Here is a 27929-nt window from a genome sequence, read left to right as displayed (position 1 = left end):
CCCTTCCTTTTCCTTTCCTCCCCTCCCCTCCCTTGCCCTCCCTTCCCCTCCTCTTTTCTATCCTCCTGTCTTCTCTCTTCTGCTCCCCTCCCTCTCTCCCTCTTTTCCTCCCTCTCTACTTTCATCCTGCCCACCTCAGAACTTTCCTCACTGCAGGTAATAGTAGACTAGAGGACCCCGACATGCCACCTGTGATCATGATAATGACCTGCAGCATATATTTATAGAGCACATACAGTGCACCGGGAAATCCACTAAATTATTGTTTCTTCTCCCTTTTTTATCTTTTAATTCTCACAACACTCTAAATTAGAACTACCTCTTGTTAGTGAGGGAGTTTGTTCTCACGTGACATGTGATTTGACATGTTTGAAGTCTCACGTCTTTAGAGTTGGATTTGAGCCAGTATCTGTCATCCAACCTGCAAATGCCATGATGCTTACAGTCACAGGGCTGAGTCTCCAGGCATAGGTGAGTGGGTGAAGGCACTCAGGGCATCGTTCTTTGAAGATGCTGTGCAGACAGTATTGTAATGACTATGTATGGTGAGACTTTAAAAACATGGCTATAAATTATAAACATATATTGCACCTACTTTAATGAACTCCACTTGATGGGTACCTTACAGAGGTACACATTTACACAATCACACCACAGTTAAAGACAAAGGACACTTCTACTGGCTCCCACCTACTTGCCCTCTCCAATATGATACAATTAGTACACTCATTTCTATCAGCACAGATTAGCTTTCCTGGTGTTGACCTTTATGTCAGTTAGCTGATATACCACACATTCTTACAATCATTTGGCTTATGTTTGAGATGCATTTACTTGGAAGCATTAATGAGTAAGTCATTTACCAGTTTTTTTTTTTTTTAATACACAGTGTTTAGTGATTGAATATTACTTTCCATTCTCACGTGTGTGGCGCTTGGGTTGGCTCCTCATTAGATTGTAATTTCCTATCAGGCATGACCTGATTGTGTTTTTTCCAACCCCATTTTTAATATACATAACTATTTCATTTTACCCAGTTAGTGTAACATCTTAACATAGGAAGGCTTTGAATGTATTACATATATATATATATTCTTCATTATTTTATGCATACAAGCATTCTTCATGTATATATGTCTCTGAGTTCAGTGCCCAAAAAGGACAGAAGAGGGCATCAGACTCCCTGACACTGGAGGTACGTATGATGATATGGGTGCTCGGAATCAAACCTGAATCCTTTGGAAGAGCAGCCAGTGATGCTAACCACTGAACCACCTCTTCAGCCCTGATCTGCCTTTTGAAAAGATGGAGTTACAGAATCAAAGTCATTCAGTAAGTCTGAACTGTAGCATCACTGAGATATCTGAAATGTAAGCTGTTATACTTTCTGTACGTGGTTGTTTAGATAGCACAAAAATTTCAACTATATTCCCCTAAGGCAGGCTATCAGGTGAAGCCACCATTAGCATTCACAGTGTGGATTCCAAGTACAATTTTCTCTGAGCTAAGTGAACAAGGATGAGCAAAGGGGTTGCTATGCTTTGTCTCCTGGAAAATGAGGGTAATTCAACCAGGGTAGATTCAGTCCAAAGACGTGTTATAGTGTAGTAACCTTAAGGCAAAACAGATTTCTAAAGTACAGAAGACCTTTGCCATTCATCGGGCCTAACAGATTCTCAAATGTTCTGCTACAGTAGAACATCATTGCATCCTTTTTATTGGAAAGTCTGGTTGGGATATCAGTCTATAGATTTACAAAGCCCTGTACTTTCCAGACATAGCAGCTAATGATATCTCTCTCTCACTTAGTTTTCTTTGTTTATTACCTAAGGAAACCTTGTGGAATTAGTGGGGCATCTTGGGAAATGTACTCTCTTCCCTTCTATCTGCCAACTAGTGTCTCTGAACCCAATTATTTTAGAATTCTTGACTTCTCCAAAGATAAGATAACTCTGTTATATTAAAAAAGCAAAGCAGGAGCTGATTACAGACAGTACAAGACCATATTTGGACATGGACCACTTAGGACATGGATGGGTCTTAACCAAGTATTTGTATTAGACGGTTTGAGATTAGCACCTTGGTTTGTGGTCTTGCTGTTTCAGGTTTAGATTAGGCCTTTCTATAGTGTAGTGCTAGCATTTTAAAGTGGCCAACTTCTTACGTGATGTGCTAGAAATAACCTGCAAGAGTTGACATGCTTAATCTAGACTACTTGCTTAATGGCTGTATTGCCTTCACTAAAGAATTCCATTTGGGAGGATGTACTAAATAACAACATGATACTACAAGAAGAAAATTCTAGCAAACATTTTGACACACTGCTGCCACTGCTTGTCACAGATGAGTATGTTTATCCTAGATGCTTCGGGGAAAGGGCTGCTCAAATATTCCTTTCCTTCCTACCTTTTTCACTTTTGCTTTCACATATAAAACTGGTCTCTGAGCCAGAAACTTTTGCCTTCAAAGTGCATTTTATTTTATTTCCTTCATTTTTACATTGCTACTTGCCCATCTCAGAACCCTATTACCTCTACTTATGACCTAATTAATATTCCAGGGACTAGAGAGTTGGATCAGAGGATAGGAGTACTTGATGCTCTTCCAGAGGACCTGTGGTTGTTTCCCTACACTTACATCCAGTGGCTCACAACCTGTTGTGGCTCCAGCTCTGAGGGATTCTGATGCCCTCTTCTTGGCCTCTGAAAAGCACCTACATACACATGGCTTAAAGACACACAGGAAAGAACAAACTAATGTCTCAGCAGCCAGTATTTCCCTCTTCATCCATGTACCATAAGTCACTGAACACTCTTCTAATCCACAGATGTCAAGGCCATACACCTTCTTAACCAATAGCTCACTCTACTTTCTCACAAGCTTCTACAGTCCTCAAGACTCTATTCCAGGAACACTGTCATCCTAGAAAAATGGCAGCATCGCTTGGTCATCACAGGTAAAGCATCTCTGCCCTGCAACATTTCATTTTAGGGTAGAAGAGAGCCTTTGCTTTCCTGCTGCTGTGACAAAATATTCTGATAAAAATCAACTTAGGGAAAAGGGGCCTCTTCTAGCTCATAGTTCAAGGCACAGTTCACCATGGAAGGAAAGCCAAGGTAGCAGGAGCTTGAAGCAGATACATCTATTACATTCAGTACCAGACAGCAAAGGCCAGTGAATTCGAGCTAGTGCTCAGTTAGTTTTCCTCACTTACGGTCCAAGATCTATTCAGGGAATAGTGTTACCCACAGCAGAGAGAGAGTCCTTCTGACCTTAATTAAGTAATCAAGATAGTTCCCAAGAGATATGCCCAGAGGCATTCCTCCAGGGTGATTCTAGGTTCTATCAAGTTGACGATTAACATTAATCATCACAAGGGGTGAACCCATGCAAGGCAGAGGTATAAGTGGTACTCCAGTCTGACAGTTCTATTCTCAGGACTGTGCAGAAAGCTTCACTGACTTAGTGTGCAGTGTTACTAGTGATGCTCTGTCAGGGTCTGTCTGAAATCAAAGATGGTCCCACTGAAATCTATATCTGTACAAGGGAAACAGCTCCAAATAGACACCTGCCACTTCGTATGCATTGCCAATAGCTTGTTAGATGGAAAGCATCTACCTATTTAGTTGATGAAAATCGTAATGATAAGAGGAGCTTTAGTTACTTTTTTTTTCTAGTTATGTGATCAAATAGTGAAAAGAAACAATTTAAGGGGAAGGGGAACTTACTTTGGCTTACAGTTAAGAGAATACAGCAATTGTAGTAAGGGAGGGTTGTCAGTATGATTGAGAGGTGGCTGGTCACACTTCACTTAAAGTCAGAAAGCAAAGAGAACGTGGAACCAGGCTTTCAAAACTCAGTGCCCACTGCAGTGACTCATGTCTCTAAGATTCTACCACCTAAAGGTTCTACAACCTTCTAAAACAATACATACACCCAACTGGGACCAAACCTTTAAACCCATTCATACTATAACAGAAGGTAAATGATATGTGGTTTTGTGGTGACCCAATTTTTAATTGCCTGCAACGAACATGGCTTTTCATAACAAGATTGATAGATGCAAAGGGATAGAGGACTGGGGATTTTATACTTGCTTGCAGTCTGTTTCCTTCAGCTCTGTTGCCTGATTTCCCTTATGTCTGGCTAGTGTCTATTTTCATGTCAGCTCTATAACGTGTATACTCCTTGCCAAGAAAAGAACTGTTTAGCCATATGCTTACTGAGTTACCAGATACAAAAAGCATGAACTCTCTTCAAAGATTTGTCTTTCAACTTTATACACAAATACAGATATTTGTGGATTGTATAAAGGAAGTTTTCAATTGAACCATGTAGTTAGGACTAATATTTGAAGTCACCCAAAGTTCAGATACTTCAACTAGTGCTAGGCTAAATAGGTGAAGAAGCCAGAGAGAATGTATGTTTTATCATAGACAAAAGAGAATAATTTTGTTTTGTTATTATAAACACTTCTTGCTCTTGAATGGCTTCTCCATTCTGTAGACACTGAGTAGCTTGCATCTTCCAAGGAGGATCTTGGGGCACAGGGAGAAAAATGGCGGCTATCATGTTGTGTGTCTGAGTACCTTACTAGTGACATAGTGAGAAGGACATAAACAAATGATTGCTAACAGTGTGATGGGTACTGCCATCATGAGAACACTTTCCTCTGGAGAACAGAAGTAAGAAAGACACTTAGCCACCATCTCCTGGTCAGCAGCATTGCACCCTTGCATTGTAGGTGTTCTACTATAATCATCCCCAGTGTTTCAGAGATAACAATATCCTCTGTTGAATCTCAGAGTTGTAAAGCCATCTTCCCACAAGCCCTCATCTAGGATTAAGTACATTTGTTTAAACTGTAGCCATTGGGTCCTAAAGAGGCCCGAGTTCTTCCTTCCTCTGCACCCTTTCTGGAGGGTTGAAGACTGTGAATATTCACCTGAATTCTGAGACCAAGGTAGAGGCATAATATGCCAGACAAAAGAGGTGATAGACAATTCCAGATGAAACAAGACTAGGCTATGAGAAGTCAGGGCCTGGGAAGCATGGGAGAAAAACAAGTATCCCTCTGGAGATGTTCAGAATGTGAGAGAGGAAATAGGAAAGACGGGCCAACACTGGTGAGACCACCCTCCCTGTCTACTGTGGAAAGCACTTCAGATTAGGAGGCAGACCATAACCTGGTTTTTGCAGTTACTCCTTTAGGCTGTGGTGCTCTTTGGATTGTTATTTAAACTCTTTGAACTCTGGTTTCCTTATTTTTGAATTGGGGGCATTTTTCCTGGCTGCTACTACAGCCAAGTTTAATTTTGAAATGCCTCACAATATGAGGGATCTGGGTAGTTTCTGAGGTTCCCAGCCAGTGGCATCATAGCAGATGTAAAGCCAAGGAATGTACCAGGAAAAGAGAGAAAGACTTTTTGTGATTCATTCATTGACTTCTCTTTTGTTTTGCATCCATTCTGCCAAAGTTTCTCAGGCTAGGAATACAGTGTCTTGTACACCATCCCAGAGAAGCTCAGCCAGTGTACCACTGTTTTCTAGTGTCACTTAAAAGAGGGGAAAGTGAGTTTGTATGCAACTCCTCCTGACTTGAGATGGACCTATATGATCTATGATCATAGGTAAGGAAACTGAGATTCAGTAATGAAATAATATACCCAAAGTCACACATATGAACATTCTAGACCCATGTGTGCTGAGCTCTGATGCCTTTGCTCTTTCTCCATTCTCATCACTAAAGGGAAAGCTCCTTGCAGGATTTGAAAGTGATATTCATAACACTATTAACTGAACTCATATCCTGATGGAGATTGGGTTGTGGCTTCGAAGCCAATCTTTAGAGCTCTTTTGTGCTGGCCAATCCACCAGAACCAGGTAGTAACACATTGGCCTTAAATGAGCTAAAAACTAACAGTGAGGAAGTATCTTTTCCAGGCTCAAGTTGACAGAGAACAAGCCAGGAATGAGGAACCAGGAAATCACTGGGAGAAGTGTTTGCTACTTCTATTTCTTCCTGGGATGCTAGTCAAATAAGGCTGACTAATAATGTTCTCTCTCTCTCTCTCTCTCTCTCTCTCTCTCTCTCTCTCTCTCTCTCTGTGTGTGTGTGTGTGTGTGTGTGTGTGTGTGTGTGTGTATAAAGCAAGCCTCATTAGGACACATAAAACTGAAGATTTATACATTTTGCTTGTTGAGAGTATGCTTATTGATGCTGAACACCTGCTTTGTTGAAGGATATCTGCGGGTAGTGCACCTGTCCAGTGGGGATACTTTGTCAGGATATATCAGCATCATCTTCACTGATATTGCCCATGGTATCTTTTCCAGAGTAGAGGGAGAGTAGTTAAATACCTTCAGGATATCTTGGGAATGACATTCAAGAAGCCACATCTGTCCTGGCTGAGCCTAGAGCCGAGTAAACACTTGGAGCACACTTTATTTATGTCAGCAATCTCTGTCAGCCCCACATCTGGGAGTAAAGAATCAAACCCTGGCAAATTTAATTAAGGCTCATCACGTAGATGAAATGAAGATGCTCAACTAGGGGACTTGTAATGGCTAGAAAATGCCCTTCTAAGCTGTGTCTAATGCACTGACTTCTTGGCATCTCCCAGAGAAAGCTCTCATCAGACGTGCCTCAGAGAGATGACACCTCTTAGAGGTTCAGGGACCACATCAAGGTTTGTGATAGATGTTTTCCTTGGGGGTGATTATGGTACTTTAGTCCAATAGCTTTCCTATTCATTCCACACTAAAGGCTTAATAAACATTGAAATGTTGCTAGTAGCTTGAAAAGCCAGTGCAAACCCAAGGACTCTTAGAAATCATAATATCCCTGGGAAAATAAACGGTATAAAACTATAAACAAAATGCACCTCACCCAGACATTGATAACTGCCAAACTGGTATGACAGCCTGCCGGGAAAGAGGACTCATTCCTGGTTGTGACACTGGCAAGATTTGGAGGGTAGGTCAGGAACCAGGGGAGAGAAGGAACAAGAGAATGTGTTCTTGCTGAGACTTGCTGGAAGAACCTATGTAGGGCATGCCAAGCCCTTCCCTCATTAACTATTTGACTCTTCCTACAGGCCCAAACATATTACCTGAGCAATTGCGAAATGAGAACAGTTGTGGGACAACGAACACATTGTTAAATTTCAGAGTTGCACAGTTATTGCCTGGAGCACCAGGTTAAAGGAAACTGAACTGTGGGGTTGGTTGGCACTCTGTACACACAGCCCAGCCTAAGGTCCTGATCCTGAGAAACTTGCTGGGTTCCTGCCCTTTGATTCAGAGAAAGCAACTTTCCAGCTGGGGCAAACTCCCTCCCCCACATAAAATAAAATAAAGTCAATAGCACATAAAAATACTTTGTACTTTTCTCAGTGCCTTTCATCTGCTGAGCTCAAAGGATGGTGAGGGTATTAACCGTGGCTACACCCCTTAGTGGTAGGAGGAGAATTTGTTCATCCCTCTGTTTTATGGATGAGACCTAAAGATATGGGGAGGTTAAACAGTTTGCCCAGGGTCACATAATCATCCAGTATGGGGCTGGGAAGAGAAACCAGGTGTTTTAAGATCCTGGTCTAGCTCCCCCTGCAGGATAAATGAATTGATACATTTGCTGAAGTGTTGGCTGAATGAACTGAAAAAGAAATTTAAAATAATTTTGCTGATGTCAGTAGAGGACAACGAAGATAGGGGAAGTGTTTGGAATTTCCAAAGTCAAATACATAGTTATCTATAGAATAGGGTCTAGAATTTTGTTTGTGGTGTTTGTGTGTGTTTTTGTTTATACGTGCTTGCAAGAGCTCGGTCATGTGGTTCTATCCCTATCTGGGGACATAATTTTGGTGCTTGAATTTCAGTTGAGGGTGACTTCACTGTGGGATTCCTTGTGGGCACTACTCTGTAACTGCATGATCTTAGCAAATTAGAGTGCCTAGCATTTTTTTAAATTGGAGATTGAGATATACTTGAGATGTTACAATAGATTTTCTGTTCTCTGCATTGTTATTAATTTGTAGTACTAGATTTAAGATGCAGAACACGCAAGGAATTCCAGCTAGTCATCTGTGTATTGTTCTAGCCCTGCTGTTTGCCTTACACTCAGGCACTGTTCCCTATGTTATCTGTTCCTTGACCTCATTCTCCACTACCCAGTCACTACAGGCTGTATTTCTGCATCGATGGTACCTGCCTATCCTCTGTGCTCTATTCTTCTTTCCCTACCAGAAATTTTATTTGCATTGGATCATATAATCTAACAGTCATTCTGAGTTTCATATCTGAGCCTCCAAGAAAGAGATGAAGGCAGAGGTGAGATGATTTGGTCAAGGTCTCACTGTAAGGGAGTACTCAGAATGAAAGCCCTTTTAAACTGAGATTTTATGTTGTCTCTTCTGACGTTTTTCCCACCATCTCCTTCTTCCATGGGAACTAGATGGTTAAAATCACTTATGATACCATGGTTGACGTGAAAGAAAATTAATCAGAACCTATCATTCCAGAGATAAGCTATGATTTTTGTTGTGTCTGTTTCTATATCCATATATGTAAGTGAATGCACTTATTGTATATATCCACAGACTTTTATCTAATATAATACAACCCTAAATACATCCTGTTATAGAAAAGTGTATAAGTAGAGTCCCCAGGAGTGAACATGCCTTGGATACTTCATTTTTTATTTAGTTTCTTTTTGGATTGCTATGATAAATGATCTGACAAACACAATTTAAGGGAGGAAAAAGTTGCTTCAGTTCATGGTTTTGAAGTACACAGTGTATCTATAGTGGCAGGCAGTTGAATGGTAGTAGGATTAGGTACTTGGAACTCTTCCTCCTTATATATTTTTGACATACAAAACAAGGTCAAACAGGAGGCAGGGATAAATTACACATCCCCAAGCACTGTCTCTGTGGACCATTTCTTCCAGTAAGTCTGTACCTTCTAAAGGTTCCACAACATCTCAAAACAGTTCCATCATGGGGAAGCCAAGTATTAAAACACTTAGGCCTATATGGAGACATTCTATTCTCCTATAAGATTTCAAAATGGTTTCCAAATTCTTCTGTAGTTAAGAACCACTTGGTGAGTGAGTAGAGATGTATTTGCTCAAACAACATTAGTTGCACACAAGATCTTTGAACCCACATATAGCAAGTAGAGTGCCTTCAAGACAGTCTACAAAATACAGCATCTCTAGGTTTACTTTTGTTGTATTTAATATACTTATATTAGCCCAAGGTTATGCAAAAGCATGTAACAGACCAGTTTGATAAATAAAGTGAGGGCCATTAGATAACCTTTTGATTTTTATACTGAAAGTGAAAATCAGAAAAGTTACATGAGAAACTTGTTATACTGTCATAAATTGAGAAAATTACAAGCAAAACATTGTAGACTGTAGACCATCTGTATAACATGCTTATTAGAAATGTATTCCTTGTTCACAAGAGATGGGTGAGGGACATGTGAAGACATTTCTGATATGTTTGATATTTGCTTCTAAGATTACCATTGTGATATATATCCATCTTGACTACAAAGAGAGAAGAAGATGACATAACACGTTGGAGATGAACATGGTCTAGATCAGAAAGCTCTATTTGTACTAGTCTGAAAGTGATACAATCATGGCTTAGCTATTAGAAAGGCCTGGAAATGAAATCCATCTATGTTCCAGTGAAAAGAAGAATAAATTTGTTCTAAGCCCAGGTAACTCAATCTATCTCAATCTAATACCTATGTTGGGAGCTTCCTGTTTATTCCTTCACTCACTCACATATTCATCCAGCCATTCACTATTAATATCAACTATTGATTTCAGAACGTGTGAGGTGTTAAACGTAGTAGTTACTTGGCAGAAATAAAATCAGCACAGTCCATCCCCTCAGCTTGCTTACAGACTAATACTCAAAGAGAAGTGGAATATTAATGCAAATTAACCCACAACTACATTTTTGAAAGTGCTGGTTTTTACCAAAGAGACTGAGTCCAAGGCTTAGGACATAGCCTAGATAGATCAAGGTTGATTTCTCTGGAGATAGCACAAGGAGACACTACAAGGAGAGAAGAAAAGGAAAGAAAACCAGGAAAGAAGCTTCCCTATTGAGTCTTAAATAAAATTGTGTCTAATACTCAAGGAAGTTCCTGTATTCAAACAGGAAGAGAAGAGGACCACATAATTTAATTTGGTCTAGGAATCAACATGTCTAGAGTAAAGGTAGCTGCCTGCCTCACTCTGTATCAGCAGTGAGGTCCTCCAGATATGAACAATTATTTTGGATCATAACTGGAAAAGCAAGTTACAGGAGCACAATGTCACCAGACCCCACTTTAGGTACATATCTGCCCCCACTCTTTCTTCAGTACAGATATTATGCTGAGGTGAGGTAGATGAGGGTCATTTGGCATAGTGATGGTTAATCTCATACATCACTGGCTAGCCTAGGGCTATTCTACTCCCCTGAGTTAATAGAGCCAATATTCATCTTGCTTCGATGTGCACACAGCTTTTCCATGACTGTGGCAGCCAGGTTGTGCCAATATCTACTGAACCTTACAATGTTGTGTCTTATGTGAAGAAATATCTTGCAATAATAGAGGATGAGAAGTCTGGCACCATGCAAGTGAAAAACAAGCATGAGAAAAAGAGAGAGGTGAATAGTCATTTATTTGTAAGATAATGAGCAGGTGAGCCTTTTTAAAAATGCTTCTGATTTCCCATGGGTAATAGCCTGCACATAGTAGAACTCTTTGGCCCTATGTACTGTTTACTGTGAGGTGTGATCTCATCTCAGCTCTACTACGCACACACACACACACACACACACACACACACACACAATTCGTCTTGCCAAGAAAGATATTAATGAGGTATCATTTCTTCTCCTATTGCTTATGTGGAATTGCTTGGTCCAAATGAGATTTCTGAGGACTTTGGAGTGTAGGCTGGAGAAGAATGACCCACATAAGCTGTTTTCTGGCACAACTTGTCTGTGGGAATGACAAGGTTTATTTAAAAAGCACACTGGGTCAGGCTCCCTTTTCTATAGATAGATTTAACTTCAAGCAGTTCAAGGGGTATTCAACTCCTTTAACTCACTCTGTCCATAATAGCTCCAGCTTGAGTGTGTTTGTAAGTGGGGTTTGTGAAGTGTACTGAACAAACATGGAGTGGAGGAGGAGGACCTTGCTAAAGGTGAATACAAGGCAGCTGGTTTGCAAGTGCTGGCTAAAGACATGATCGCATGGACCATGGCTTCCATTATCTTGGTATTTAGCTGCCCATCCTTGGATAGTGGCCTGAGGCCTTTTCTTCTCCAAAGCACCCTTCTAGGCCAGCTCCCAGCCTAACTTTACTCATGTGCAGTTCGGGAGACACAGGCAAAACAATGCAATAATAATGAAAAGATAGATTTGAAATGTTCAAAATCTGGTGCTCATAGATGGTACAACCTGTAGTTATTATCATCTGAAGCATTCACCTTATGCTATGATAAATTTCCTTCTGAGGTGTAACAGCCACTCTCCCCTCACTCTGTTCCCAGTCCCCCCTCCAATTTACCCCTCTATGCTCTAATTTCCTAATAGCTACAGAGGCTAGGCTAGGGAAGGGATCCCTTAGAGCAGCCTATAGCACTGCTTTATAGCTATAGGGGCTTGGGCTGGTGAAGGGATCCCTGGAGTAGCCCATAGCAACACTTTATCACTACTGCTGGTCACAAGGTTGATTTCTTCTTTCTTGAGGGCAGGGTTTCTGTGAGTGTTCTGGGTGCATATACATGGTCCTTGGGTACTCTTTCTTTCTTTTTAAAAAAAATTATGTATTTATTATTTTCTAACATATTATGTCCAGACAACAGTTTCTCCTCTCTCCCTTCCTCTAGTCTCTCCCTCTACCTCCTCCTCTCCAGATCTACTCCTCTTTCACTTCCCTTCAGAAAAGAGCAGGCCTCTTAGGGGTATCAACCTAACATGGCAGACAAAGTTGTAATAAGATTAGGCACATACCCTCATGTAAAGGCTGGATGAGGCAACCCAGTAGAGGAGAAAGGTCTCAAAATCAGGCAAAATGGTCAAAGACAGTCTCCACTCCCACTGTTAGGAGTCCAACAAGAATACAAAGCTATACAACCATAACATATATGCACAGGACTTGGGTCAGACCCACACAGGCTCCTTGATTTTTGGTTCAGTCTCTATGAATCTCTATGAGCTCTGACTAGCTGATTCTGTGAGCTATGTTCTTGTGCCCCTGACTCCTACAATCCTTCCTCCCTCTCTTCTGAATGATTCTTTAAGCTTCACCTAATGTTTGGCCATGGGTCTATCAGTTGCTGAATGAAGCCTCTGTTATGAAACTATGTTAGGCTCCAGTCTAAGAGCATAGCAGAATATCATAGGAATTATCATTTCATTGAGTGTGTGTGTGTGTGTGTGTGTGTGTGTGTGTGTGTGTGTGTGTGCCAGTTGTGTTTGGGTCTATCCTAGGTCTGTGGGCTATCTAGCCTCTGGTTCCTAGCCCTCCAGGCAATGTCAAGCATGGACTTCCTCTTATGGTGAACCAGTCATTGTTTGGCCACTCCCACAAGTCCTGCACCACCTTTATCCTAGCACATCTTGCAGGACAAATTCTAGGTCAAAGGTTCTGTGACTAGTTTGGTGTCTTAATCCCTCCACAGGAAGTCTTGATTGGTTACAGAAGATGGCCAGTGCAGGACATTGACCTGCACCATTATTAGGAGTCTTCACTGGGGTTACCCTAGTAGATTTCAGGGAGTTTTCATTGCACTAGATTTCTACATTGGTCCTGAAAAGCCCCTCAATTACAGTCATCTCTTTCAGTACTCTTTTCCTCCACCTCCCCCCATTGATTCCTCTTGTTCCCATCCTCACCCACCTTCAGTTAACTTGCCAAATCTATTCTATTTTTCTTTCCAAGGGAGATCCATGTGTTCCTTCACCTTGAGCCATGATTTTCCTATAAGGAAGTGCTTGGTAAGTGCTTGCTGGGCTTTCTTATATGGATGTTTAAAGTATGGAGACTGAGACCGCAATGTTGACAGGGGATAAGGATCAATTTTCTCCAAGTGGGAAATGGTCTGGGATAGCTTTAAGAACCATCTCTTACTGAAAAAGCAGACTAGAGAGAAGTGCGCCAGTGCTCAAAAGTCTCATAAACTCACTGTTTCAGGAAGGAAGTGGAGATGTGGAGGTAGGTTGGTCAACAAACAGGTACTTTTTATGTATCAGGCACTAAAGTAAGCATTTAGAAAATGATGTACTATTCTCCTGTCCTTGAAGCTAACAGAAACTATTAGAAAAGAAACAAAGAAACCAACAGTGTTCCCCAACATGTTACCAACCACTGATAATCTGTGAAAAATATATGTTGGGCAAGGCAGGATATAGAGGAGGAAACTATGTAGGGAATTTCTCTGTTATAGGAAAACTTTATTGGTGCTATGGATACTTGGCCTTGAAGATTAGGGGAGGGTAAGAGACTGTCAAAGAGTGACAGGCAAAGAAAATGTTATGAGAGGGAGTGGGGAAATGAATCATTGAGTAAAACATTTAATTCCACACGTTTGAAGACTCCACTTTAGATCCCCAGTCCTTGTGTGAATACTAGCTGTTTGTAGCTATTTGTCTGTTATCCCAAATGTGATGGCAGTAGACACAGGGCATCCTCAAGGCAAGCTGGCTATCTGGATGAGCTGAATCAGTGAGCTGTGGGTTCAAGAGAAAGAAACTACCTCAATATATAAAGAGGGGAGTGATCAAAGAAGACACTTCTAACCTTCCTAACTATCAGTACATACACATATAAACACACAGGCATGCAACGCCCTCACACTCAAGATGGTGAGTAAATGAATGAAAAGATACATGAATGGTGTTGGTGGTAGGAGAGCTAAAAGCAAACTGGGAATGCTGTGGTATTAGTCTCTATGCCTTGTAGGCAATGAGGAACCCATAGTATTTTTAGAACAAGGGAAACTGTGATTGGATACATTGACTAGAGATGTGACCTCATCGGAGTATGGAGAAGGTAGGAGAGCAAATGGTGTTCTTTGCAGTGACTTAGGATCAAGAAGAGGCAGTGGAGTCCAGGACCAGGGGTAAGCTGTGAGAAGAGCGTACAAAAGGGCCGGGTGAGGGTAGAAGACAGTCACAGGCAGTCCTTGATCTCATTAAGCTGTGGTTGATGAACACAACCTGAAGCATTTGACCTTTGACCCAGTGACTTTCAGACACCTCCAAGGGAAGTGAAAATGTCGACAGGCCTCCTCCCTGTCATCGGTCAACATTTACCTAGTAAACAGGAAGCTTTCTTCAGGATGAACATTTAGAAAGGAGACAAACTTAGTGCGTTAAAATATACTGAGAGGTTCGTGTGTGTGTATCTGTGTGTTTAAGACTGCAGCATTTAAGAGAGGCTTTTTGGCAGAAGTGGAGGGACAGGAGAAAGAAGCCCTCCTTTAGCAGAACTCAGCATGAGAGGAGGGGGAGTTCATTCAGAGGGAGGTAAGGTTTTGTCAGGGAGAGCATGGCTTCCTTTCTCCCTGGGCTTACCCATCTAGCTTGGCAGGTTTTATAAGAGAAGGACTAATATGAGCAGATAGAGGTTTTGTTGCGCTGGAAGCATCAGCAGTACTCAGCTGCAGACCTCCTATCTTGCTGGTACTTTTACTTTCTGCCTGTGTTCTCCCTTCACTGGCTTAATCAATGACTTCATTTATGCCTTTAATATCCTGTTTAGCAGACCATTTTCATCTTACCTCTTGTCCCATGAAATAAATGTCCTAAAGTTAAAATTGGACTCCAGACCTCAGATTCCTGTTGACAGTGCCTGTGACTATACTCTGAGCTGAGTCCTTTGGAGAACACATGTGTTTAAGCTATCATGCGTGAAATTTTTGACCCTGTCCATTCTCTCTTCAATAAGACTCTTTAGAACTATTTCTCCTATAATACCTGGGCTAATTCTCCAAACAGAGACCAGGAAGAGAGCATTTACAATGAAGCAAAAGTGGGTTTTGGGTTGCCAACCTGGCTGGGTGCTACTTGAAAGGATTCTGACATCAGAAAATCACTGTGTTTTAGAAATATAGTGATTTTTTTTCATAGATTGGTATGTTGAGAGTGCGATATTTAAATAATGACACTGTAGAAAAGGTCTCAGGCAGTGTCTGGAACATAATGGATCCTTAACAAATACTATTACTCATTCTGTTTGTTTTAATTATAAGAGCTTTAGGCAAGAGAAAGCCTGAGTTTTCATGGAATGCTTCTTGTAAGGGACAGAGTGTATCTTGGACTCTGATGCATGTGAGGCAGGCCACGCTTGGAATGGGTTGTAAAGAGATTTACAGCCACTGGTTTTAAGGCCCCATTTGTATCTTGGGTTGAGGGCCATGGATGCTTACAGCTGATGGGTGATGCTGATCTTGTCCTCTTCCCTGAGAATGACTTGTGTTCTCAGAGTCTTACAGTTTAGGATGATGAGGCTTGAGGGGCTGAGACTTCTCCATTCTGACCCCCTTTCTTCTTTTATCCTGTGTCTTCTGTTGATAGGTTTCTTTTCATCTTTTCTCTGTCAACCCAGATGATAAACTCTAGGGCCTTAGAATGTGGTTGTTTTATATGCTTTAGAGTGTTGAAAATCTCCTCTTTCACTTCTACTTACCCCCCCTCCTTTGTTTTTCTTAAAAATCCTGTGTTTTCAAATACCAACATTGAATTCTAATTTTGCCACTTATAAAACAATAGGCAGGTTTGTGAATACAGTACATTTTTTTTTCTGTGAAAAAAAGGAAGTATCATTTTCCTCTTCTCATGGGAATCTCAGAAAATTTCCTTTACTAGTATATAACAAGGTACAGGTTTTGATTCTGTCCCCCCATCAATTAAAATTTAATAAATCTCTTCTTTAGTAAATTAAAATGTATTTTTCATGTCCCACATGCCCATGAGCAGATATATGTAATTATATATACCTATATGCATATGATGTATATGTGTATACAATTAGAAAGGAATAGAGGCTGGGTCATAGGGCTCAGGCAGGAAGCTCCAGAAGACACTGTCCATGCTTGCTCACACTAGTGGCTTACTCATCTTGCCTCTCTGAAAAATGCTGTGTATCCTGCACAGCCTCTCTCCCACTTGGTACATTGCCTAAACCTATGCACTCTGCTTTTCTTGCTCCTCACAATACCCAGGATGGTGCTCGCACATAGCAGAAACCCCATTCAGATTTCTCATCAGCACACATACAGAGGCTAGCCAGTAGGTGTCAAATTCCAGAAAACTTGTTCCATTCCTTTGGTTAAACACCCCCCCCCCCCCCCCCCAGGAATCACATTCTGTGGCAGTTACTAGCAGAACTGCCCCACCTGGGAAAGGAATGGGGTGGGCCAGCCAGGGGAAGAAGCAAGCAAACATTTAGCCAAGTAAATGGTGGCATTGACTTGAAATTAATAATGGAAGAGAACTGTAATTTGTGTTAATTTATAGAAGCAAAGCACATTTTATAAGCAGATACCACCCCCACCCCATATTGTTCATTGCTGTGTCCTTTCTGGATAGAAAAGTCCTTGATTTTACATCCAATCATCATCATCAGAAACACCAGTGAATGAGGGAAGGAATAGCCAGTTTAGAAAAGAAAACTGCTAAGTGTTTCAAATGTATATATGAGTGTGTGTGTGTGTGAATGTGGGTGTGTGGGTGTGAGTGCAAAGTGTGTGTTTGTGTGAGTACATGTGTATGAGTATGTGTGTGTGTGTGTGTGTGTATGTGTGTGTTGGTTCATATGCAAAGTAGAAACTTAGGAATATGATATGTTACAAACATCAAACAATAACGCACTAAGGCAGGTTTCCTTATTGTTTACATTTTCAGATAGAGAAATTACAATGGCAATGTTCATTCCCTAGGCCAAGGAACACAACCAGGTCTGACACTTCTGCACATCACACTACATACTAAATACCTCATTTTGCAAAGTCCATCAGGGTTCAAATGGCTGCAAAAGAGGGCGTGGTTTCATAGTCCACAATATACCCTCCAATTTTCTATTCGTGACACAGAAGTGATGAAGACCACTTCTTCTCTAAGAGACTATGAGATTTAGTTAGGGAAGTGGTTATAAAAACATGTCGAAGTTCAAAAGTGCTTTTCCTTGTCAGGGCCCATGACTATGTTTCCAAATAGGGCAACCTAGCTTTTAAAACCATTTGCCTGGCATGAGTCTGCAAATCCCTTAGAGAGAATGATAGGGAGAGTTAGTGGCTGATGCCTAACTCGGCCCATATGGTTTTACAGTGATTCCATAAGTAGAGAGGAGAGCAAGAATTCTAACTTGTTAGCTAGCGTTCAAGTGTGGGAACAGTAAGAGTGTGCTCTGTGATGATTCTAACATTCAGGAATGTTGGCACCTTCTCTTCCTGACTTTGCATTAGGAAACCGGGGTGTGTTGAGTAACAGGATGAACATTCATGCTGTTTTCAGTTTCTTTGGGGGTTCATTTTGGGAAATCTTCTTTCAAGCAAGAGCTTCAGTGATAGACTCAGGAAAGCCCTTTAACCTCGGGGTTGCTGCCTCCAACATGGACTAAAGGTCCTGGTGGAGTAAGAGTTGGATGCTGTTCCTCATGAGTTAGGAGTCATTGTTTGCAAATGTGCTCCCCGATGAAAAAGGATTAGATCCTGGACAGTAGGGAACATTATGTTCATATTGCAAAATATTGATATGATCTAGTAAGGGCTGATGGGGATTTGATAAGCCAATCTTCTTGGTTGAAAAATGTCATCACTGAGCTCTATTTATTGCTATATCCCACCCCACTTTTGTTCTTCACAGTATAAGGGAAGACTTAGAGGAATCCTTTTGGGTCTGTCAGAATTAACATAGGGCTGTGGGAAGACACCAAGGCTCCATGCCACAAGTTAATTTTGATCATATGATATGTTACTTGTGTACCCTGTTGCAAATCTGCAGCTCAATGTTTTTCCTTTGAAAACTGGAAGTATCCTTCAGGTTCTTTTTTTTTTTTTTTTAACTAGTTGAGAATTTAATGATTGTCATTACCTAATGACTTCCTGAGAGATTTGAAGAAATGTGTCTATGGGAGACAATCTTACATAGTAACTATGACACAAATTTCAATTCTGTATGTTTTCACGAAAGTTAGTTAATATTTTAAAATCTCAGTTTCTTTCACTGAAAATTATAGATAAAAAATGGCAATGTCTATTCCAGTCATTAAAAATTAAAGGCTATGATCCCTGTGTTGAAGAATTTAGCACGAAACACTAGCACATTGTAAAATCAATAATTACTAGGTATGGCCATGGTCTTCATTGTACTGCAAATGGTTAGAAAAAACATCATAAAATGTTATATGCATGAGGAAAGTATTACTATCTCTTAACATTTGCTCTTTTGTTGACCAAAAGGAATTCCAAGGCTTACAAGTTATTCTTTGGGAAAATGAATTATTCACCAGGTTATTTTCCTCAGTACATTTCATCTTCAGCAAGAAAAAGAGTAGTGAAGATTCTGCAGTTTTGACCTACTGTATAGGTCACATCTAAGGAAGTTCAGCACAGCGAGTAACTGGCTACAGTTTTTTTTTTTTTTTCTAGCTCAATGCTTTTTCACAGATTAGGATCAATATGGAAAAGATGCCTGGGAAGTGAATTTCCATATAAGGAGCTTCTTACTAAGTTTCTTTTATAACTCTACATATATGTATATCCAGAAATAGGTAGAAAACACTCTGGGAGACATGAAAAAACAGGAGTAGTCACTTCTTCAGTGGAAAATAACATGATGATAAGCTAATAAGTTAAGCCATAATTGCCAGATAACTGGACTTTCTATTTTGTATGGTATTTTGGCATCTGGGGAAGGAAATTAACAGACAGAGCATCAGTGTCACCTCTGTTGAGCTTTAAAGTATATATCCTGAACTATACACTTTCAAGTTCTTAAGGATAAGCCTGAGGAAAAGGTCAAGATTCTACACACTTCTCTGTCATGATTCTACATATGGTTCCCAGAAATACTGGAAGGAAAGATAGTGGCACCCTAACTGAACAGGGACCAATGATTTACAATTGACACTTAATCCTGGGTCTCAATTCTATTTCCACTTGGTTAATCAGACCCTGTTTTAAAGCTCTTATTTTCAAGCTGACTTGGCTTTTTCTTTCTTTATCAGACTCTCTGAACTGAGAAGGAGATGTGATGGTAGAACCAGGTGCCTGGAACACAAAGATGGAAAAAAAACAGAGGCCCCTAATTAGAATACAGAAAATAGTTTAAAGAATGTGAAACAAGACTGAATTCTTGGAACAAAAAGGAAGCAAGTCTTCATGTAATGAATATGCAGTTATTGAAGCATGAAGACTTGACATAAAAGCCATTTGTTTGACTCACTTATGATTATTTAAGATATGATCTATTTAAAATATGAAACAAAAATGTATTTACTTAAATTAAAGAGGCCAGCAGATCTCCCCACATAACCTGAAGAGCTGTCTGTTTCTAGGTGTGGAGATAGTTTCCAAGATGGCTACTTTCCACACTGCTACTTACTTACTTCAAATCTAGGCTGACATTAGTGATTGGTTAGCTAATAGATTATGGCAGAAATGATGTTCTGGGATTTCCAAGGGAAGGTCAGAAAAAGCCTCAGCATCTACTTGAATCTCTTTGAATACTCAGTCCTTGATGCCCTGGAAACCACTTGCCACGTGGGAAGAAACCTATGTGACATGGACTGACAAGTTATGTTCTGATGGTTGACATTCCCAGCTGAATTCTTGGCCAGCAGCCAAGATGAACTGTTTCATATGAAAGATATTTTTTCCATTATGGTTTTAAAGCTAGCTTGTCAAAACCTATAGGTGTGATAGCATCCTAGCCAACACCACCAGGGCCAGAAAAGGGACCTAAACAAATCCCTGAATTTTGTTTGCTTTTAAACAAACAATTGTGTGTTCCAAGATATTAAGTTTTGAGGTGGTTCATTACATAGCAATGGATAATTGAGAACATGTTTCATATCCTACATTTATTACTAATAGAGTGGACAAACATCAAATTATCCATTCATTCATCCATCCATCCATCTGATTGTCATCTATCATCATTCTACCCATCATATCATTCATTTAATATCCTTCTAAGCCTTACCATACATCAAGGATGTAGGCACATTTGGAGATAAGCTTTCATGAAACAAATGCTTGTATAGAATGTATTATTATCAGATACTAGTTAAGGCATTCTGAGTGGATAGAGAAATTAGTTTAAAACACATGTAAGAATAAAATCGATATGGTACCTGTTCATATTCCTTTGGGGAAAGATGACAATGTGAGAAACCCAGTATACAAGTAATAAAATATAAAAATTATATGCTGCATGACTATAGAAGTATTGGCATGTTCACTTATTACTTCCTTGCTCATAATATACAGCTTATGAAAGCAGCCTGGGAGTCTATCACCAGATTATTGGGTAAAGAGAATATCTGTGATGTATATATAAACAACTGACTTTCATTTATATGTAAAGAAGAATGGAATTGTAAAATATATAGGGAAATATACAATATTGGGGGTTATTATGTTTAAAAATTAACACAGAATAATGAAAACAATTATCATCTTATCATCTGTTTTCTCTCATATGTTGAATTCAATTAAAAAAACATGAAAATGAAAGGGAGCTTATCAGTGAGATAAGAAAGAGTAATAGGAAGATTGAATACACCAATTTACTTGGTATATATGACTATATGCATGTATGGAAATGTCATTATGAAACATATTGCCTTAATGATAATTAAAGTAAATTAATATATGCCTAGTAAATTCAGTGTACTGTACTATAAAGAAAGTAGAACATTGTTCTTTGATGGGACCCATTGCATGATGTCGCAAATGTGACTTCTGTATAAAGCCTTGCTATGGAAGTGATCCCTATGGAAGGGACATTTGCATGAATAATTGCATGGTAAGAAGATAGTACAGGAATCAATAAGGTAGAATAGAACTTCCTAAAATGAAAACCCAGATTAAGGGGCCTGGAATCAGAATTAACTTGGCATAGAATAGGAACTACACACAGACCAGGGTGGTTAGAACATTTGCAAAAGAGAATGGACAGTAGAAGAGAGGATAGACAGGAAGTAGGAAAGATCACGGTGGTCATTGGGGATTTTGACTTAATTAAAACTACAGGGGAAAACTTTTATATTGGTAAACAAGAAGAGGGTGTTGGTTGAATGCATTTTGATGACTGCTACTGCTACCATTTGAAGAATGAACTATAGAAGAAGTTCTGAAGCAGGGCAAAGAGCATAGATGTGATGGTAACAGGCACTGGATTGGCAGCAGTGGAAGTGAAGAGAGAAGATCCTGTTCTGTATGTGTCTTGGTGGCAGCCAGCAGAGCTTGCTGACACTTGGGCGTTGAGTGTTAGGAAGAGAGAAGAATTAGAACTACCACTGAGATTTATAGTGTAGTGTCAGGGGCATATAGCTCAGTGGGAAAGCACCTGCCTTTTCTTATACATAGCACAGATGAGGCTTTAAGTTTGACCCCCCAGGATCACAAAGAGAACAAAAAAGAGAGTCTTAGATTTATGACCTATGCAACTGGGTGAATGGTGATATCATTAAATTTTATAAGGCAAACTGGAAGGGAGCAAGTGTGAAGTGGAGGTGGGAAAATCCCCTTTGGGATGTAGTAATAAGTACAAGTAATTACTAGGCAGGCTATGGGAGTGTTTGTCTTCTCAAGCCAGGGATCAAGGGAGAAGTCAAAAGTACTATAGAGAACATGAGAATTTTTACTTAAAGCCACAGATACATATCCTAAAGATAGGTAGAGTGAAAGAAAAGCCAAGCTAATTACTGTAGTTAGTAGTTATGAACAAGCAGAGATCCATTGAAGGAGAATTAGAAGAAGCAGCCATGTCAGCAAGAATAGAACCAGAGGAGTGTGTGGTTTCAGAGCCAAGAAAGGAAAGTCTTTCTAGAAGGGAAAAATGGGCAATTATGAAATGAAGTTTAAGAATCAATAGCATGAGCACAAAGAGATACTCACTAGATTGGGCAATATGAAAGATGCTGGTAAAGTTGACAAAAGTAGTTTTAGCAGATGGTAAAGACAAATGTTGATTTGACAGGTCAAAAGAGAAAATGGAAAAGAAATTGGAGTCACTAATTTTTTTAATGTAATGAGTCTGAAAGGAGGAAAATTGGGGCAGTTTTTAGAGAAAGAAATGGAGTTAAGGGAATGATAATTTTGAAGATGCAAGATGACATTTGTATGTTGGCATGCTATAAATTGATGAGAATCATCAATTAAAAGAGGGAAGTTGTTTATATAAAAGAGAAGCCATGCCGGCTGTGTTGGTGCATACTGGTAGGATTTGCTGAAGGATACAGAGGCAGGAGGATCACGAGTTCAAGGCCAGCCTGGGCTAAAAGAGAAGCCAAATAATTTCAGATAAATAATCCTCCATTATGTTAGAGGCGATGAAGATTTGCTTATAAGTTATGTGCTGTTGGAGGTAGAGACAGGGTAAGTTTGTTCATGGATATGCACAGATAGGAAAGCAGGATGCTTAGAATAGAAACAAGTAAACAGAACACTTTTAATAAGAAGAATGAATGGTGTTTGTCTAATCTAATCTTTGATCTCTGTGTACTTATGTCTTCATAGAGGAGCCCCGATAAGTTACAAAGAAACTAGTATAAAGGTAGTTAAAGATAAATTCATATGAAAATTCAGATGGAAGGGAATATAGAAATTCCAAAAGGGGATGGAGAAAGTAGATTTTTGATTTATCAGGTTTCAAATCATAGTTAGATTGCAAAGGCCTTAAAATAGACTGTATCTATAGGCTAGACAGCAATTTTTCTCAGTCTCCCCACACAACCAAGTGTACATTACACATATACACTTCTGCATTCATGAATGAAAATGATCTCAGAAGAGCAAGGCACAGCCAGTATGAGCCAAGTGAGATATAATCAGTGCAAAATCCCTTAGCAGATAAAAGATAAGGTTTCCACATCAAGGATCTGGTTTGCACAATAATAGGAATCATCGGACATGGGAAATGATAGAAACAGCTTCTGTTCTGTGACCCCAGAAGTCAGCACTTGCTGGATCCAGCCGGTGCCAATTATAATACCTCAAAATCCAGACCTGACTGGTCCAGGACTCAGCCAATAGCCTAAGCCAGGACAATCAGCATCAGTACCTTAACCTGTGTTTATTTGGAGTAAGAGTTGAAGAAAGAAGTTTTTCATCCAAGAATGTTTTGTGGGTGTGCCAATGGCCATGGTCTTTGTTATATGAGATAAAATATTGTCAACAGAAAAGCACTAACACATTGGTAGAACACCAGATGATGAAAGGACAGAAACTCCTCATAGTTTTATTTTGTTTTATTTTGTTTATTTTTTTTCCTACCTTAAACCTATCACAGAATACAGATGCACCTGCCAAATTGTTTCACAGGAACCAACAAATTCTTCCCGTTTCTTTTAAGCTAAATCTAGTTGGGTTTCTGTTTCTGGAATCTTAAAGGCTCACAATTGATGGCATACTTGTGGATGTACAAATCTTAGTGTACATCAGAACTCTCAGCAGCCCAAAACCTCAGCTAGCCTTGACTAAAGGAAAGGTTGAGACATGAGTGCACATTAGTTATCACCCAAGCCTAACAGTTCAATGTGAGTTTATCAGGCTTCTTAGCTTTTAAGGGTTTTTGTTTTTTCAATCTCTTTCTGGGTATCTGAGGTTGTAGCCATTCCTACAGAGAAAATAGGATTCCCGGGTAGGATCTAGTTCCTGCTCTCTCTTATGAACACAAGCTTTCTCATGAACACAAGGAAAGGTATCTGTTCTTTTCTAGAAGACCATGGGGTGGGGATGAACTAATCTGATCCCTTTCCAGTTCTCTTTAAGTTCCTGACATTTTTGCTGGATTGCAAGTTATCTTCCTGAAAACTAAGGCTGTGACTGAGAGGAGACAAGAGTACCCAGCATCAGTCCAATGCCATCAGACCCAGTAACTCTGTTCCCCTTATTTCCTTCACCATGATCAGAAGTGGACAGAGAACATGGTAGATAGCAGAAAATACAATGTAGGGAAGAAGACATGTATTAAGTCAGTGTTTGTCCTTTGGGAATATTGTAGCACACTGCCATGGTCACTGGCTTAAACAAAAACATACTCTACATAAAAGGAAGGAAGTTTGATATGAAGGTGCCAGTAGAGTTGGGTTGTGGTGACCACTCTCTTTTGGCTTACAGATTGCTCAGTTTTCTCTCTAGCTTCATGTTGTGGAAAATCAGTTGTTTTATAAAGATATCAATTTTATTACAATAGATCTGTTTTCGTGACCTAATTAGTCATCACCCAAAGACCCCTATCGCCTAATTACTGCACAGTGAGTCTTTGGATTTCAACATGAAATTTAGGGAGACATAAACATTTACTCATGATGCTTGGCTTCAGTTCCTGAGTGTGTGTGGGTTGCTTTGTCTAGGCCAAAGATCAATGTTGGGCCTACAGCTATACTCAGCCATACTCAGGGTCTTTTAGGAGTTCTAAATGAGCCAACTGTTTGGGATACACCGTGGTTCCAGGCAGCTCTTCACCTTCATTCTGATATTAACCTCTGATTTCAGTCTGTCCTAATATATGCAGATATTATGCATAACAGTTGAGAGTGTCCTTAATGATTGGAAAAGGTAAGAGTTACTTTTTAAACATAAAACTGAAACCACTGGCCTCTCTAAAATGTCATTGGTTTATCTCAGGAGCCATGATACAGTGGCTCAGGTGAGTCTTGGCATAATTTTTCTGAAATTCAGTCATTTCGTTATAGCTTCTAGATTTCACTATAGCTCCTAGTTTTCATAGGTTAAATGTAGAATAATCTACCCTCTGTCTTATATTTCACAATTTTGACAGTCTTTATTTTTGAGCCATTCATAATGTCCGAGTATGTTTTCTGAATTTACCTTGGGGATAGTTTCCTGCATCTCCTCAGCCCTTGGTGAATTCTGTCTGGCTAACTTCTATTGACCCTTCATAATCATTGCTTATGCTTCCACTTGGCTCTGGAATTTCCTTTACCACCAGGTCATATGTTTTCTCTGGGCTCCAATGAAAGTTTGTTTTGTTTCATTATAATTACTTTATAATGGAGTTCTCGCCTATAGTGAATTTAGCCTATAAGAAGAGAAATTAAGGTATCTCTGGATGGTCTATGCCCTGTATAGCCCAGACACAGATAGTCTCTGGTGTCAGTTCATTGGCTGATTGCCTTTCTGAAGTTGCAACATCAAACTGTAGGAAGAGACATTCATGGGTGTTCCTCCTGTCATTCATGCTGAGACTAGATAACTCTTAGACTGGGAAGATTTGAGATGCACTCGTCTAGAATAGCAGGAAATGGCTCCTTTGATGAGCATTGGATACAAGGGCACTTAATTTGGTCAATGCAATGGGACTTAGCTAGCTTCATAGAGAAGAGCATGCCACCTTTGTCACAGTGCCAAAAGACTATTCATGAAATGAATAAGCAAGCCAACCTATGATATACCAAGAAAGCCAGGAACTAGGACCATTGTCATGTTATTGTCATGCCTTCTTAGTGTCCTTGCACTTTCTATACAAAAGAGTAAGCATTTACATTTGGTTTTCTCAGTTGCTATGAGTGGATGACAGCATATGCTTGGAACAAAGCAAGAGAGACCAGAGGTATGCTGAAAAGCCAGGCCTGGGGTTTCAATAAGCAATAGCAATGAATAAGAATCCAGGAGTATGAAGAAACTACCTTTTTTTTGTGAGTCATCAGTTACAACCTAAAATTTCTAACATAAGGGAGCTAGAGGTCTATAATGGTATGATTTTATGGTTTTATGGATATGTACCAGTGGTTTGCAGTTATGAATTCCCTGGTGTGCCTCTTACGGAGCTATTTGGAAAGGGCTGGAGAAAGTTTTTGGCTAGAGGTGTTGCTGACGTCCATGGGTTAGAGGCTGATTAAGTATCCTGTAACTCCCCAAGCAGTATCCCATAATAAATGAGACTCCAGCCACAGGTCAAGAGTTCCGATTTAAAGAGTTTCTGAGTTAGAAGAAACTGACTAAACAGAACAAGTGGTCAAAGTGGTACCCAATTCATTCAACTCATTCATGACTTGATTGCTTGAGCCTCTGAAAGCCTCCAGTGGATACAAGAGAGTTTTCTCCTTAGGAAATTTGGCTTCACAATGGCAGTGCCTAATATAGAAGCTGCCAAGCTGCGATCCAACCTTGTTTACATTCTTCTTGGCAGCTAACGAAGAAGCTGCTGTGCACTCCAGCCATTATCTGAACCAAAAATAACACACGAAAATGATGAATTTAGGCTAAAAATAGGCAGGCTCTATGCTGTGTCAGCTATGGTAATCAGGCTCCAAACTGATGAAGCTAGAGCATTGGAAGGGAAGTTGGAAATGAATGTGAGGGACAAATGTGAGCCTGTAGGAGCAACTAATCCGCATGTTTCTGCTTTCTCTTCCTACTGTATTCCTATTTCTCTTCGCATTCTTCATTTTTATCTCCATTGCATTCTTGTATTCTATAGTTTCTAACTTTGTCCTCCCTCCATCTGAGTACGTCCTTGACTCTAACTTCATTGTTCCCATTGAGCCCACCTCCTCCAGGCTGCAGTGAACCCAGCCTTACATTTGTCTAAACAGTGGGACCTCTGATGACCTGTGACACAGGATATAATGTTAGGCTATGGTTAATGACTATTCATGATTAACAATCGTAATCATTATAATAAAAAAGTTCATTATTTCTAATTAGTTATTTCTTTTAGTTATTTATATCAGTGTGTAGGGTGAATCTAAAATTAGATTTATAAGCTGAAACAAAGTTTAAATTTCACTTTAAAATTGTATATTTTAGTATTGTTTTATGTTAGTATATAGTATATATAATATGTATATATATATGTATATGTCTGTGTGTATATATATGTGTGTATATATATGTATATATATATGTGTATATATATATATGTATATATATATATATATATATATATATGTTTTTCTTACAAAAATAGCAATATTCTATGATCTTACCAAATAGAATAAAGGTCACGTTCCTCAACATATCCAAATAGCTCTTACTTTCTGGTTCTCATTTATCTTCTCACTGTGGGATTTAAACTTTCCATTGATGCTCTTCTCCTCATGTAGATCACCCCTGTGGGGTTGCACATTACACATAAGGAAAGGGCTTAGTTAACACAGGGATGTTTGATAACATCCCCAATCTTGAAGGAGTTTACTGTTGGGAGGTAAAGTGTAAGTGTTAAGATATGATGGTTTTTAACCTGAAAGTTGGGATTTGTGATTGGCACAATCATGGGATATATCCTTTATATTTACAGAGTAGGAGTTAGTCATTGAAGCTTGACTTTCTTCTTTCCTGCAATAGTCCCATTCAATCATTCAGGAATGAAATGGCCCATCCTGTGGGAGATGCTGATGAAGTCTCCTGGAAGAAAAGAGGAATCCCAAGTCTTGATTTAAGAGAAATCCTTTTAGAGGACACAACACCTTGGCTGAGTCTCCCAGGATAAGGACCATCTATTTGGTTTGTGAAGCAAACTAGAAATGGCAGTGGAAAACCCAGGCTGTGTTAGTAGACCTGAATTAGTTTATATCCTTACCTTCACCCTCACCTGGTTCACTGAAACTTGCTCCGACCTTTCAGTAAGTACCTATGATTCTATTTCCTTTACAAACTACCTCGAACTCAATTGTGGGTGGCTGCATTTTTTAAGCCCTTGGGACACACTAATGCTCA

This window comes from Mastomys coucha, unplaced genomic scaffold, assembly GCF_008632895.1.
Source record: "Mastomys coucha isolate ucsf_1 unplaced genomic scaffold, UCSF_Mcou_1 pScaffold7, whole genome shotgun sequence".
Lineage (NCBI taxonomy): Eukaryota > Metazoa > Chordata > Mammalia > Rodentia > Muridae > Mastomys > Mastomys coucha.
The sequence above is the reverse complement of the archived record's forward strand: the minus strand, read 5'-3'. Positions refer to the sequence as shown.